Here is a 10,690-nt window from a genome sequence, read left to right on the forward strand (position 1 = left end):
CATAAACACTTCTTCTCCTGCGACTTTAGGTAAGTCTCTCCTCCATAGAGTATAATTTCTGCTTTCATGTTTTTTCATCTTTAATCTTTCAAACCCCTTTCTTGTTCTTCTTTCAGTGTTAGAATTTATCTGGATTTAGCTCTTTGATTTTATAAGATCTTCATAAATTGTTCGGGTTTCTTGATTTTTGGAACCTGCATGTTTATTTTCCTTCCCAATCTAGGCATTTTTATCTGTGATTAGTAAACAAATTAGGGTTATGATTCTTAAACATCCAATCCTTTTGCCTTTGTTCTTGTTCTTAATGTTTTTCTTTTTTAGAAAATTCCATCGTCTTTAGTTCTTGATCTTGACTTTGAAGACACCCATGTGTTGTTTAGTTGAAATTCAGTTTCAAGATCATGATTCTTCATTAACTAAATCAACTTGTCAATCTTACCCTGAAGTTGCTAGTGCTGGAGAAAATTACCATTTAGCGTTTGAGAGTTGGAATTGAAGATATGGAATGGAATTGAAGCTCATTTAGTTGCAATAATGGTCACATCTGTGATCTGTTATTGCTAGGCAAAATGGGTCCCAATCATCAATTACAACAGCAAGGGTAGTGCCCTATGCTTCTTCAGTTCCAATTGAAGGTTTAGTAAATTAAAGCTTTAACCAAGGTAATCATCTGGGGTATCAAAGTTACTGGGATGCAACATATGCACATGAATTGACAAATTTTCGTGAACATGGGGATGCTGGTGAAGTTTGGTATGCATATCTAATTGACTATGACATATACCTTCTTTGACAAGATGCTTTTTTGTATGACTTTTTAAATTCTTTCTAAAGGTTTGGGGCAGATGTCATGGAAATGGTTGCTTCATGGAAAAAAGGACTATGTGCTGACATTTCACAAAGACATTTACAAATTCAACATAAAATTGATGACTCTGAGTCTGTTAGTCAAGAGGATAAAGATTTAGCAAGATGGAGTGTTCTTGATGTTGGAACAGGCAATGGGCTACTTCTTCAAGAGCTTGCTAAACAGGGGTATAGTATTATACATAATAACACTTATTCCTCCTTTTGGTACGATGATAATTGATAAATCATTCTTTATTACTTTTGATGTTAGTATAAATAGGTTCTCTGATCTCACTGGAATAGATTATAGTGAATGAGCAATTAGCCTTGCTAGAAGCCTTGCTAATCGTGATGAATTTATTGGTATCAAACTATTGGTTGATGATGTTCTTGATTTTTTATTTACTCATATTTAATGTCTATTGGTAAGTTACAATTTGCATTTACTCATATTTAATGTTTTTTATTTTTGATTTTACAGCTCCTGATATACATCGATCCAACAGCACAAAGTTCCAGGGATATGCTTGGTATTGACACTCGAGGTTGAAAACTTCAACGTCATGTCAAGGATAAATATAAATTTATTTCAAGTTTGGTCCATTATACCCTTGGTTGACATTTATAAAAAACTTCCTGGAAAGTGAACCAGAGATAGTACATGGTGTGGGTTTATATTGCAGGAAAGTGAACCAGAGATAGTACATGGTGTGGGTTCTGAAGCAAGGCATGTTATAAGAACAACAACACACCCGGTCTTCTTTTTGACTCTGTCATGTAGAAATCGATTGCATCACTTATTCCCTTATGCTCTTGTGAGTATAAAAAATTAGCTACATCATTAACCTAATTTGTGAATTATTGATTTTATTAATTGTTGGAACAGGGGAAACTTGGGGAAACTTGTGATTTCTTTCTTAGGTATCTAATTGCTAATTTTATAGCTACATCATTAACCTGCTACGGTTGCTATTTGAACTTTGAAGTGTTTTCTGCCTTTTTGACCATTTTACCCATGCTCTGTGTTTTGCTTAGTTGTTGTGTTTGTTGGTCTCAAATTTTTTCCCATGCTTTTGGAGCTGTGTGGAGCTTGCTGCCACCTTTTGGAGCTGTGTGGAGCATTCTAGGTGGTTGTAATGATCAGTCTAAACAGGTTTGGAGTAATGAATTTTCAAGAATTAGCATTTTTCATGAGTTTCAACTACAATCTGTTATTTAATTTTTATATGATATAAAGGCTTAACATGGGTTTCAATGTTTCATGCAATTTAAAAAGCAAATTAAAACAGAGCTTTGAGAATTTAATATATGTACATATGGTGGTCAAATGAAGTTGTGTAAAAAATGTTATATGAAATGGATGTGGGAGTATTATGTGGATGCTACAACAGGTAGGTAAGCTTCAATTTCTACCTTTTAATTTCTCTCATAAGTTGAAATTTTGATTTCTAGTTTCCATGGATCCAACCTTAATGTTTTTCATCCTCAAAGGTAATACATGTTTGCTGAAGTACCAGACGACTACGAATAGATATAGACTCTACAAATGTTCAGGTGGGTATTTTTTTCTGAAATTCACATAACTATATCTTTGATAGTCATGTTTGTTTGTTCGGTTGTGCAAGGACAATTAGATGGAGTTTGATAGCACATGCAGCTAGGGAAGTGGATTGGAGTGGGATAGAAAATAGAACAAATGTAGCTAGGGTAATTGTTTTCTGAATTTGGTGTAACTATATCTTTGATTTTGTTTTTCATCTTACCTTTTATGATTTGAGTATGAAATTTTATTTTATATTATGCAATGGATTGTATTTTTTGTATATGCTATTTTATTTCTATTATGAGAAATTAAATGCAAATTTAATTTGAAAATTAATAAATATATAAATTTATTTTCTTTAAACATTTAAATTTACGATACGCAAAAATGTGTGTCATCTTCATTTATGACATGGCCTTTCTTGACAGGGGCTTTCTTGATACGCATTGCGTGTCATTAACACGCGCGTCGTAAGGTTACGACACGCGAATGCGTGTCATCTTCCTTTATGACAGGGCCTTCCTTGATACGCATTGTGTGTCGTAAACGCGCGTCGTAATTGCGCGTCGTAAATGCGCGTCGTCTCTCTTTATGACAGGGCCTTCCTTGACACGCATTTGCGCGTCGTCTGAGCCTTTTACGACGCGCAATGAGCGTCGTAAAAGGCTGTTTTTCTAGTAGTGTACATTACTATACTTGCTAGATAGAGAGAGCATACATTACAGCTAGAACATTACAGTACATTACTATACATGCTAGATACAGAGAGAGAACACACATTACAGCTAGCACACGTAGAACATTACAGTACACTACTATACTATTACATGATCACACTTACATGAGTACGCTTACATATACATAGAGCAGACGTCACTAGGTGCTATAGCATAGAACCAGTTCAGGATCTAACTATACTGATGAATCATAACACAATTGTGATAGTTATATCGAGTATACATGATCATAGTAATGTGGATGCTCACGACTTGCATTCATGCAGTGGTCGTGGGTAGGTCCCAAAATCCCTTTGATAGGGGAGCGTATAGTCTGGGATCTAGACATCACAATATACCTTATCCCTCAAATAAGGCAGTTGAGTACCGATGTAGTTATTTATATCAAATACTATAGTACTTGGAAGTATTACCCTAGATTTACGGTAATAGGTACGGTTGTAGTTCGACACTACACCATAGTACTATTTCTTTTCCCATTACATTCACTTCGTGAACATTCACACGACGCCCGGTAATGTAGAAACTATATTTTTGGTTAATGATAGTTAGACTTGGGAAAATACACATTCTTACTAGAGACACACACAGAGACACTAGATGCCTTGGTAGAAGGCTACATAAAGATCAGTTAAGTCTTGGTAGAAGACTCCCTGTTATAATAGTAGGAATCATAGGGATTTCTAGAGTTTTTCAAACGTTTTCAGTTGTTTTACATACATTTTCAATACTTACGATTTACATACATTTTCAATACTTACAAATTCTTACATACAAATTAAGACACTAAAATACCTATGATTTCACCAGCTTCAAAGCTGATACTCGCTTTCAAAATTACTTATATCCTCAGATCATCATAGACAGGTACCGATGCAAGGACTAGGGAAGATGGAGCTTGTTCAAGACTCATCTTTCATTTTGATTTATGATTTAGTGTTTATCAAAATTTGACAAAACACACTTGTATAATAATTATATTATTAATGCAATGGATGATGTTGTTCTTGTTTACTACTTTACATTTTTGTGATATTGTACATGACGTCCTCCGCCCCAGAACGTTACCGCCGTTCTTGGTTTTAGGGTGTGACAGATTTTAAAGTCATATTTGCAAATATAGTTATTAGACTTATCCAAGTGGGAGACTGTTGGATATAGTGTCTAAGTCCATAACTTTATTTGGTATGTACTTGACCCGACCCGGCATGGTCCATTTGGGTTGCATGGCATTGCAATACTTGGATAGACTAAATGAGAGAATAAGGCACTTATGATTATTAATATATTATAAGTTCTAATATATTAATAATAGTATTATTTAATTAGTATAGATCAAGTATTAATCTAGTATTAATTTGGTGATTAAGTTGAAACTAATTAAATATATAGGGTTGATTATGACAATCATCAATTCTTTTATGGTGGATTAATGATCCATGGTTTATGGGTTATGGATGTAGCCATTTGGAGCTCCATGGATAGTCCATGGGAGTTACAAACCCATGGGTCATGAGAAATGAAGAGTCATGACAATTAGGGTTTACATTTGTAACTCCTAATTATGACACACTATAAAAGAAACCCTATAGCATGCAAAATCGGACACTGGAGTATTCTTGTGAGGGTATAGCCGATTTTAAAGTGTAGAAGTATTCTCTCTAGTTATTCCAAGGTTGTAGTGATGTGTGAAGCATTTGAGGCACAACATTTGAGGTGCTAGGCTCACAAAGTCTTGAAGGAATCCAAGCAACAACAAGCTATGTATTTCTACTAGTTCTTTATGTTTTATGTAATCCCCATGCCATGCTAGTTAGGAAATAACCTTGAAAAAGAAATTTGCATGTATACAGAGAAAACATGGATTCAAGGTTATTAGGGTTGCATGTACACTTAGGAAGTGTTAGAATGCTCAAAACCCATAAGTAGATAACTTAGGAAATGATGTATTGTGTGTGGATTCTTCCAATAGTATGGATAAAGCATGCTTGTGGCATTGTCGTCTTGGAAATGTCAACAAGAAACGTATAGCCCAACTCCAAAAGGATGGAGTGTTGGAGTCATTCGATCTTAGGGGTGATGACGTGTGCGAGTCTTGTTTTCTTAGAAACATGACCAAGTCACCCTTCACTGGCACTTGTGCAAGGGGTGAGGGTCTATTGGATCTCATACACACCGATGTGTGTGGGTCCTTTAGATCCACCACGAGGGATGCGAACCGCTTCTATGTGACTTTCACCGATGACTATAGTAGATATGGGTATATCTATTTAATCAAGCATAAGTCAGAAACCTTTGAAAAGTTCAAAGAGTTTAAACAAGAAGTGGAGAATCAATTGGGCAGGAAAATCAAGATGCTTCGATCCGATCGAGGAGGAGAGTACCTGAGTCTTGAATTTCACGACTACCTCAAGGAATACGGAATAGTTTCGCAATTGACGCCACCTAGAATACCGCAATTGAACGGTGTAGCTAAGAGGCGTAATCGAACCTTGTTGGACATGGTTCATTCCATGATGAGTCGTGCTTCACTACCTATCTTATTCTGGGGGTATTCCTTAGAGACTGCCGCCCAAATCCTTACCTTAGTCCCAACAAAAAAGGTTGCCAAAACACCTCACGAGACGTGGACAGGGAAAGCTCCCTCGTTAGCACATATCAAGGTCTGAGGTTGCAAGGCTTTCGTAAGACGAGAGACTCACGACAAGCTCGAACCTTGTAGTGAGCGGTGTATTTTCATCAGCTACCCACAGAAATCCTTTGGATATCTCTTCTATAGACCGAGTGGCAATGTTGTCTTTGTTATGAGGAGAGGGTTTTTCCGAGAGCGATAACTCAAAAGACAAGGGGGCAGTGGGAGGCAAATCGATCTTGAATAGATTCTAGAGTCAAGCGATGAAGGAACCTTTAACGCTGGCGCTCAACCCGAGGAGGAAACTCTGGTTAAACCGATTGACGAGTCCTTACCTCTTAGACGTTCCGAAAGAGTTAGAGTTCAACCCCAGTTATATGGTTTTCATATCACTACAGAACGGGACACGTATATTAGTGATAGTACAGTAACAAATTTACATGAACCTAACAGCTATAAGGAAGCCATGGCAGGCCCGGAGTTTGAAAAATGGAAAGAGGCGATGGACAGCGAGATTCAGTCCATGTACGACAACCAATTTTGGAATTTGGTTGACCACGTGCCCGGACGTAAGACGGTTGGGTGCAAGTGGATCTTCAAGAAGAAGACCGACATGGATAGGAAGGTGCACAGTGCACACATATAAGGCGCGATTGGCTGCAAAGGGCTTTACTCAAACTCCCAGAGTTGACTATGATGAGACCTTTTCACCAGTTGCCAAAATAAAGTCTATTAGGGTGATGTTGGCCATTGCTGCATTTCATGATTATGAAATATGGCAGATGGATGTCAAAACCGCTTTCCTTAATGGGAAGTTGGCTGACGATGTTTACATGGCTCAGCCAGAAGGTTTTGTCAATGTGAAGCATCCTAATAGAGTGTGCAAGCTTGAGAAGTCCATTTATGGACTTAAGCAAGCATCTCGAGGATGGAATCTTTGCTTCGATGAGAAAGTCAAAGAGTTTGGGTTTGTACGAAGCGAAGATGAATCATGTGTGTATGTCAAAGCCAGTGGGAGTATAGTTAGCTTCCTCGTATTGTATGTCGATGACATATTTCTCATAGGAAACGACATCCTGACACTGTAGCAAGTTAAGCCCTGGCTCGGGAAGTGCTTCGCTATGAAGGACCTCGGAGAGGCTTCCTATATTTTGGGAATAAGGATAGTGAGAGACCGAAGTAAGAGACTAATAGGACTTAGTCAAAATACTTACTTGGACAAGGTGCTAAAACATTTTAGTATGGAAAACTCGAAGAAGGGAGAATTACCGATCCAAAGTAATGCCAAGTTGAGTAAGACTCAAAGTCCGAGTACCGAAGCCGAGATAGCAGAGATGAGTCGAGTACCTTACGCTTTCGCAGTTGGCTCGATCATGTATGCTATGACTTGTACTCACCCTGATGTGGCCTTCGCTTTGAGCATGGTCAGTAGATATCAAGGAAACCCTGGCAGAGCACATTGGACCACAATCAAGAATATCCTTAAGTACCTTCGGAGGACCAAGGAATGGTTTCTAGTCCTCGGAGGGAGTGATGACTTAAAGGTGCGAGGGTATAATGACGCCAGTTTCCAGACCAACAGGGACAACTATCGTTCATAGTCAGGCTGGGTCTTTACCCTTAATGGAGGAGCAGTGACTTGGAAAAGTTCCAAGCAAGAAACCGTAGCTGATTTAACATGCGAATCAGAGTACATTGCAGCAAGCGAAGCGTCAAAGGAGGCGATATGGTTGAAGAACTTTATTAGAGACCTTGGAGTTGTACCTGCCATAAAGGAGCCTATGGAAATTTGCTGTGATAATCAAGGAGCGGTTGCCTTGACCATGGAACCGAGGGATCATGGTAGATCTCGTCATATTGACAGAAAATATCACTTTATTCAACATCGGGTAGAAGAAGGACACCTCGTAGTAAAGAGGGTATCATCAGAGGATAACCCAGTAGATCCGCTTACGAAGGGACTGAGTAAGGTTAAGCACTTGCAGCACGCTAGGAGCATTGGGCTGAAGGACAATATTAGTTTAGATTAGATAGTTTAGAAACATATAATAGATAAATGTAATTGACATTTGATGATAAAATAAAGGAGTATTATTTATAAGTAAAGCTACTGTCTTATGTTAATTGTTTAACTATTGTTTCACTTTGCATGTTTTGACTTCCTGAATAATTGATTTATTGAGAATAATCGAATTATTCGAATGGTCCACAATCGTTCATATGTTGGAAGTAGGTATGAATGAAGATTGTCATGAATTGGTGTGTAGATTGTCTAAAAGGTATTAGACATAGCAAAGGTTTGATGCAACGTTCATGAGTGCTTATGAACAAGTTTTGAGCATTGGAATAAACCCACGATTGCTGGAATCATTTCATGGAATTTATCACGAGTGATCACAAGACGATAATATCATATGGTCTAAAAACCTAAATATATGGTTTATTGTTTGCTAATTGGTGGTGCATTGATAATGCGAAAACGCATCAGTAACTTGATGTTATAAAATGCATTGTTGTGTATGATTTGATTAGTGAATAGTAAATGCCTATAAGTCGAAGTTTATCTGTTCCTTTTATCCTAAGAGGGTAAAAGCGATATCAGGGCCCCTTAGTGATTTGATTTGACTTATGTGTCGGGCCCGGTCAGGACTAAATTGATGTGTTCAATTAAGTTCTACGTCAAATGAATCCGAGTTCGAGAAACCAATTGTTGGACAATAAGTATGATAATGTTCCATGTAATTGTCCGCATGATATCTAGAACAAAGGATTATACAATCCCTTATCTTAAGGACAGGATACTGATAAGATCAGAGTTTGACAGCGTCTTTGAGAGCTACGATTGCTAATCGGATTGTTTTTGCATTTATAGTTACTAGACTTATCCAAGTGGGAGACTGTTGGATTAGTGTCTAAGCCTGTAACTATATTTGGTAAGTACTTGACCCGATTGTGCATGGTCCTTTTGGGTTGCCTTCACCATAGCAACTTGACAAGGTGAGTTATATAGAGAGAAGAGATGTAATTATATTAATATGTTATGAGAATAATATATTAAAGGAATAATAATATTATCTGGTTGATGTAAGTCTTAAATTAATTAAGAATTAATTTGGTGACTTAAAGAGGTTAATTGAATAAAGGGGCATAAACTGTCAAATGTGTGATAGTTGTGTTTTTGGGCTATGAATCCTTATAGATATTAGGGTGGATGAATTTTAGGGTTGGATATCTTAAATTCATCCAAGCCTCATATCTAGAAGGATCTTTGGATTGCTTAGGGCCTAAGTTATTCAATTAGGGTTAAGGGTGTAACCCTAGTAGCTCAAGGTATAAATAGACCCCATGGGTGAGGGAAATCGGCCACTCTTGCACGAAAGAAACCCTACAGCCGATTTCCTCACTTCTCCTCTCTCTACAAATCCTCCTCTTGCTAGTTGGTGTTTGTAAGCCATTAGAGGAGTGACAACTGTGACTCTAAGCTCCAAGAACAAGAAGATTCAAGCAAGCAACTTAAGGTATTCTTCTAGATATGACTTCATATGTTATGATTCAATTGTTTACACTAGATCTAGAATTGTAAGCCTTGGATACATTGCATGTTCAATTTGAGAAACCTAGATCCAAGCATTAGGGTTTGCATGTGCACATAGGAAAGTTCTTATGGCTCAAACCCATCACTAAGGTCATAACTAAATTGGTATAACTTTATGGAATAAAAGAAAACTCCTTTTAAAGTGGCCCTCAATAACTAGAAATATCTAGAAATGCCTTTAGGAGATTGAGGAATTGATTTGTTAATTTATTATATGATTAATAAATTAATTAGAAATAGTTCATAATTAATTTAGAATTAATCAAAATTAGTTGGAAATTAATTTTGGGTTAATTAGAATTAGTTAAAGGTACAAAGGTTGAACTATAATTGTTCGTAATTGAGCAAGGAAGACAATTCTAGATGTCGCTACAGGCTTGGATGATTTTAGAGGGGTTTTGGAAGGGTTTTGGAAGCCTTCTATAGCTAATAAGGATAAATGCCTTGATACATTAATTATATTATTTAATTATTTAAATTTGGGTTTATCATGGAGATCCACCAGCTATAAATATGGACCATAACCCTAGCAAAAACCGATCCCTATCCATACACAAGTAGAATTCAGATTTACCCCCCCTCCCCCTCCTAATTTCGTTCTAGGGTTTCTAGGGTATTACTAATGGGTGTGAGCTATTAGAGGCATCCACACTATTGGTGCTTGCTTTCAAAGGATGATTTGAAGATTCAAGGTTGCTATATACGATTATAGCTAAAGGTATGTTTCTAGTCTAGTTGATTTTTGAAATTAGTAGATTAGACTTTAATTTCATAGTATGTTGCTATAATGAGAAAATGTCATAGATCTTTATGTTGCGTGTGTCCATGAAATAGTTTTATGATTCCATTGGGTACATCTTTTGTTTTTAACCTAGAAAACCCATCAGTGGTGTTAGAGCCTAGGATTTTCTAATATACGTACATTGATGAAAAACTAAAGAAACATAAAAATACGTGTTGAATTGCAGGCACAACGCACCTTGCCTTGTAGATCGGGTCTCAAGATTTTCTTCCTTTATTGAATTGTAGAGTAATTACTAGACATAAATGATTGTTTTAATTGTTTAAAATTTGAACATTTAAACTATGTGATTAGATAAATCCTAATTTCCGAAAATTGAGAAAGAAAGAAAAGACTTAATATTATTTAATTCAAAGTATAATTAAGATAATTATTTAACTCTTAAAAGGCTTAAATATAATTAATTAAATATTTAATTAAAGATAATTGTTAAATATTAAATGGTTTAAATATTAATTAATTATTAATCTATTAAGTTAATAAGATTTAAACATCGTATTCTTAAAAAGTTTAAAATACACACTTACATATA

General features: G+C 36.4%; 1 pseudogene; it reads left to right on the top strand.

The window, feature by feature from the left end:
* The first annotated feature begins 534 nt into the window (after positions 1-534).
* LOC111910882 (uncharacterized) lies at positions 535-1,265 on the top strand (annotated as a pseudogene).
* The last annotated feature ends 9,425 nt before the right edge of the window (positions 1,266-10,690 follow it).

This window comes from Lactuca sativa, chromosome 6 (assembly GCF_002870075.4).
Source record: "Lactuca sativa cultivar Salinas chromosome 6, Lsat_Salinas_v11, whole genome shotgun sequence".
Lineage (NCBI taxonomy): Eukaryota > Viridiplantae > Streptophyta > Magnoliopsida > Asterales > Asteraceae > Lactuca > Lactuca sativa.